Source organism: Oncorhynchus nerka, linkage group LG14 (genome assembly GCF_034236695.1).
Source record: "Oncorhynchus nerka isolate Pitt River linkage group LG14, Oner_Uvic_2.0, whole genome shotgun sequence".
In the NCBI taxonomy this organism is placed as follows: Eukaryota; Metazoa; Chordata; class Actinopteri; order Salmoniformes; family Salmonidae; genus Oncorhynchus; species Oncorhynchus nerka.
In genome coordinates this window covers 95,270,007-95,276,462 of record NC_088409.1, presented here as the reverse complement: position 1 = coordinate 95,276,462, position 6,456 = coordinate 95,270,007, and positions in this window count along the sequence as shown.

Genomic DNA, 6,456 nt, shown 5'->3' with positions numbered 1-6,456 from the left:
ATAGTAGTGGTACCCAGTAGATAGTAATGGTATCCAGTAGATAGTAGTGATGTCCAGTAGATAGTAGTGGTATCCAGTATATTGTAGTGGTATCCAGTAGATAGTAATGGTATCCAGTAGATAGTAGTGGTATCCAGTAGATAGTAGTGGTATCCAGTAGATAGTAGTGGTATCCAGTAGATAGTAATGGTATCCGTAGATAGTAGTGGTATCCAGTAGATAGTAATGGTATCCAGTACATAGTAATGGTATCCAGTAGATAGTAACGGTATCCAGTAGATAGTAATGGTATCCAGTAGATAGTAGTGGTATCCAGTAGATAGTAGTGGTATCCAGTAGATAGTAGTGGTATCCAGTAGATAGTAATGGTGTCCAGTAGATAGTAGAGGTATCCAGTAGATGGTAATGGTGTCCAGTAGATAGTAGTGGTATCCGGTAGATAGTAATGGTATCCAGTAGATAGTAATGGTGTCCAGTAGATAGTAATGGTGTCCAGTAGATAGTAGTGGTATCCAGTAGATAGTAATGGTGTCCAGTAGATAGTAGTGGTGTCGAGTCGATAGTAATGGTGTCCAGTAGATAGTAGTGGTAGCCAGTAGATAGTAGTGGTATCCAGTAGATAGTAGTGGTACCCAGTAGATAGTAGTGGTATCCAGTAGATAGTAGTGGTATCCAGTAGATAGTAGTGGTATCCAGTAGATAGTAGTGGTATCCAGTAGATAGTAGTGGTGTCCAGTAGATAGTAGTGGTACCCAGTAGATAGTAATGGTATCCAGTAGATAGTAGTGATATCCAGTAGATAGTAATGGTATCCAGTAGATATTAATGGTATCCAGTAGATAGTAATGGTGTCCAGTAGATAGTAATGGTATCCAGTAGATAGAAGTGGTATCCAGTAGATAGTAGTGGTATCCAGTAGATTGTAATGGAATCCAGTAGATAGTAGTGGTATCCAGTAGATAGTAGTGGTATCCAGTAGATAGTAGTGGTATCCAGTAGATAGTAGTGGTATCCAGTAGATAGTAGTGGTATCCAGTAGATAGTAATGGTGTCCAGTAGATAGTAGTGGTATCCAGTAGATAGTAATGGTATCCAGTAGATAGTAGTGGTATCCAGTAGATAGTAGTGGTATCCAGTAGATAGTAGTGGTATTCAGTCGATAGTAATGGTGTCCAGTAGATAGTAGTGGTATCCAGTAGATAGTAGTGGTATCCAGTAGATAGTAGTGGTATCCTTTAGATAGTAGTGGTATCTTGTAGATAGTAGTGGTGTCTAGTATATAGTAGTGGTACCCAGTAGATAGTAATGGTATCCAATAGATAGTAGTGATGTCCAGTAGATAGTAGTGGTATCCAGTAGATAGTAGTGGTATCCAGTAGATAGTAGTGGTGTCCAGTAGATAGTAGTGGTACCCAGTAGATAGTAATGGTATCCAGTAGATAGTAGTGATGTCCAGTAGATAGTAATGGTATCCAGTAGATATTAATGGTATCCAGTAGATAGTAATGGTGTCCAGTAGATAGTAATGGTATGCAGTAGATAGTAGTGGTATCCAGTAGATAGTAGTGGTATCCAGTAGATAGTAGTGGTATCCAGTAGATAGTAATGGTGTCCAGTAGATAGTAGAGGTATCCAGTAGATGGTAATGGTGTCCAGTAGATAGTAGTGGTATCCAGTAGATAGTAATGGTATCCAGTAGATAGTAATGGTGTCCAGTAGATAGTAATGGTGTCCAGTAGATAGTAGTGGTATCCAGTAGATAGTAATGGTGTCCAGTAGATAGTAGTGGTGTCGAGTCGATAGTAATGGTGTCCAGTAGATAGTAGTGGTAGCCAGTAGATAGTAGTGGTATCCAGTAGATAGTAGTGGTACCCAGTAGATAGTAGTATCCAGTAGATATTAGTGGTATCCAGTAGATAGTAGTGGTATCCAGTAGATAGTAGTGGTATCCAGTAGATAGTAGTGGTGTCCAGTAGATAGTAGTGGTACCCAGTAGATAGTAATGGTATCCAGTAGATAGTAGTGATGTCCAGTAGATAGTAATGGTATCCAGTAGATATTAATGGTATCCAGTAGATAGTAATGGTGTCCAGTAGATAGTAATGGTATCCAGTAGATAGAAGTGGTATCCAGTAGATAGTAGTGGTATCCAGTAGATAGTAATGGCGTCCAGTAGATAGTAATGGTGTCCAGTAGATAGTAGTGGTATCCAGTAGATAGTAATGGTGTCCAGTAGATAGTAGTGGTGTCGAGTCGATAGTAATGGTGTCCAGTAGATAGTAGTGGTAGCCAGTAGATAGTAGTGGTATCCAGTAGATAGTAGTGGTACCCAGTAGATAGTAGTGGTATCCAGTAGATAGTAGTGGTATCCAGTAGATAGTAGTGGTATCCAGTAGATAGTAGTGGTATCCAGTAGATAGTAGTGGTGTCCAGTAGATAGTAGTGGTACCCAGTAGATAGTAATGGTATCCAGTAGATAGTAGTGATATCCAGTAGATAGTAATGGTATCCAGTAGATATTAATGGTATCCAGTAGATAGTAATGGTGTCCAGTAGATAGTAATGGTATCCAGTAGATAGAAGTGGTATCCAGTAGATAGTAGTGGTATCCAGTAGATTGTAATGGAATCCAGTAGATAGTAGTGGTATCCAGTAGATAGTAGTGGTATCCAGTAGATAGTAGTGGTATCCAGTAGATAGTAGTGGTATCCAGTAGATAGTAGTGGTATCCAGTAGATAGTAGTGGTATCCAGTAGATAGTAGTGGTGTCCAGTAGATAGTAGTGGTACCCAGTAGATAGTAATGGTATCCAGTAGATAGTAGTGATGTCCAGTAGATAGTAGTGGTATCCAGTATATTGTAGTGGTATCCAGTAGATAGTAATGGTATCCAGTAGATAGTAGTGGTATCCAGTAGATAGTAGTGGTATCCAGTAGATAGTAGTGGTATCCAGTAGATAGTAATGGTATCCGGTAGATAGTAGTGGTATCCAGTAGATAGTAATGGTATCCAGTACATAGTAATGGTATCCAGTAGATAGTAACGGTATCCAGTAGATAGTAATGGTATCCAGTAGATAGTAGTGGTATCCAGTAGATAGTAGTGGTATCCAGTAGATAGTAATGGTGTCCAGTAGATAGTAGAGGTATCCAGTAGATGGTAATGGTGTCCAGTAGATAGTAGTGGTATCCGGTAGATAGTAATGGTATCCAGTAGATAGTAATGGTGTCCAGTAGATAGTAATGGTGTCCAGTAGATAGTAGTGGTATCCAGTAGATAGTAATGGTGTCCAGTAGATAGTAGTGGTGTCGAGTCGATAGTAATGGTGTCCAGTAGATAGTAGTGGTAGCCAGTAGATAGTAGTGGTATCCAGTAGATAGTAGTGGTACCCAGTAGATAGTAGTGGTATCCAGTAGATAGTAGTGGTATCCAGTAGATAGTAGTGGTATCCAGTAGATAGTAGTGGTGTCCAGTAGATAGTAGTGGTACCCAGTAGATAGTAATGGTACCCAGTAGATAGTAGTGATATCCAGTAGATAGTAATGGTATCCAGTAGATATTAATGGTATCCAGTAGATAGTAATGGTGTCCAGTAGATAGTAATGGTATCCAGTAGATAGAAGTGGTATCCAGTAGATAGTAGTGGTATCCAGTAGATTGTAATGGAATCCAGTAGATAGTAGTGGTATCCAGTAGATAGTAGTGGTATCCAGTAGATAGTAGTGGTATCCAGTAGATAGTAGTGGTATCCAGTAGATAGTAGTGGTATCCAGTAGATAGTAGTGGTATCCAGTAGATAGTAGTGGTGTCCAGTAGATAGTAGTGGTACCCAGTAGATAGTAATGGTATCCAGTAGATAGTAGTGATGTCCAGTAGATAGTAGTGGTATCCAGTATATTGTAGTGGTATCCAGTAGATAGTAATGGTATCCAGTAGATAGTAGTGGTATCCAGTAGATAGTAGTGGTATCCAGTAGATAGTAGTGGTATCCAGTAGATAGTAATGGTATCCGGTAGATAGTAGTGGTATCCAGTAGATAGTAATGGTATCCAGTACATAGTAATGGTATCCAGTAGATAGTAACGGTATCCAGTAGATAGTAATGGTATCCAGTAGATAGTAGTGGTATCCAGTAGATAGTAGTGGTATCCAGTAGATAGTAGTGGTATCCAGTAGATAGTAATGGTGTCCAGTAGATAGTAGAGGTATCCAGTAGATGGTAATGGTGTCCAGTAGATAGTAGTGGTATCCGGTAGATAGTAATGGTATCCAGTAGATAGTAATGGTGTCCAGTAGATAGTAATGGTGTCCAGTAGATAGTAGTGGTATCCAGTAGATAGTAATGGTGTCCAGTAGATAGTAGTGGTGTCGAGTCGATAGTAATGGTGTCCAGTAGATAGTAGTGGTAGCCAGTAGATAGTAGTGGTATCCAGTAGATAGTAGTGGTACCCAGTAGATAGTAGTGGTATCCAGTAGATAGTAGTGGTATCCAGTAGATAGTAGTGGTATCCAGTAGATAGTAGTGGTATCCAGTAGATAGTAGTGGTGTCCAGTAGATAGTAGTGGTACCCAGTAGATAGTAATGGTATCCAGTAGATAGTAGTGATATCCAGTAGATAGTAATGGTATCCAGTAGATATTAATGGTATCCAGTAGATAGTAATGGTGTCCAGTAGATAGTAATGGTATCCAGTAGATAGAAGTGGTATCCAGTAGATAGTAGTGGTATCCAGTAGATTGTAATGGAATCCAGTAGATAGTAGTGGTATCCAGTAGATAGTAGTGGTATCCAGTAGATAGTAGTGGTATCCAGTAGATAGTAGTGGTATCCAGTAGATAGTAGTGGTATCCAGTAGATAGTAATGGTGTCCAGTAGATAGTAGTGGTATCCAGTAGATAGTAATGGTATCCAGTAGATAGTAGTGGTATCCAGTAGATAGTAGTGGTATCCAGTAGATAGTAGTGGTATTCAGTCGATAGTAATGGTGTCCAGTAGATAGTAGTGGTATCCAGTAGATAGTAGTGGTATCCAGTAGATAGTAGTGGTATCCTTTAGATAGTAGTGGTATCTTGTAGATAGTAGTGGTGTCTAGTATATAGTAGTGGTACCCAGTAGATAGTAATGGTATCCAATAGATAGTAGTGATGTCCAGTAGATAGTAGTGGTATCCAGTAGATAGTAGTGGTATCCAGTAGATAGTAGTGGTGTCCAGTAGATAGTAGTGGTACCCAGTAGATAGTAATGGTATCCAGTAGATAGTAGTGATGTCCAGTAGATAGTAATGGTATCCAGTAGATATTAATGGTATCCAGTAGATAGTAATGGTGTCCAGTAGATAGTAATGGTATGCAGTAGATAGTAGTGGTATCCAGTAGATAGTAGTGGTATCCAGTAGATAGTAGTGGTATCCAGTAGATAGTAATGGTGTCCAGTAGATAGTAGAGGTATCCAGTAGATGGTAATGGTGTCCAGTAGATAGTAGTGGTATCCAGTAGATAGTAATGGTATCCAGTAGATAGTAATGGTGTCCAGTAGATAGTAATGGTGTCCAGTAGATAGTAGTGGTATCCAGTAGATAGTAATGGTGTCCAGTAGATAGTAGTGGTGTCGAGTCGATAGTAATGGTGTCCAGTAGATAGTAGTGGTAGCCAGTAGATAGTAGTGGTATCCAGTAGATAGTAGTGGTACCCAGTAGATAGTAGTGGTATCCAGTAGATATTAGTGGTATCCAGTAGATAGTAGTGGTATCCAGTAGATAGTAGTGGTATCCAGTAGATAGTAGTGGTGTCCAGTAGATAGTAGTGGTACCCAGTAGATAGTAATGGTATCCAGTAGATAGTAGTGATGTCCAGTAGATAGTAATGGTATCCAGTAGATATTAATGGTATCCAGTAGATAGTAATGGTGTCCAGTAGATAGTAATGGTATCCAGTAGATAGAAGTGGTATCCAGTAGATAGTAGTGGTATCCAGTAGATTGTAATGGTATCCAGTAGATAGTAGTGGTATCCAGTAGATAGTAGTGGTATCCAGTCGATAGTAGTGGTATCCAGTAGATTGTAGTGGTATCCAGTAGATAGTAGTGGTATCCAGTAGATAGTAGTGGTATCCAGTAGATAGTAGTGGTATCCAGTATATTGTAGTGGTATCCAGTAGATAGTAATGGTATCCAGTAGATAGTAGTGGTATCCAGTAGATAGTAGTGGTATCCAGTAGATAGTAGTGGTATCCAGTAGATAGTAATGGTATCCGGTAGATAGTAGTGGTATCCAGTAGATAGTAATGGTATCCAGTACATAGTAATGGTATCCAGTAGATAGTAACGGTATCCAGTAGATAGTAATGGTATCCAGTACATAGTAATGGTATCCAGTAGATAGTAACGGTATCCAGTAGATAGTAATGGTATCCAGTAGATAGTAATGGTATCCAGTAGATAGTAGTGGTATCCAGGAG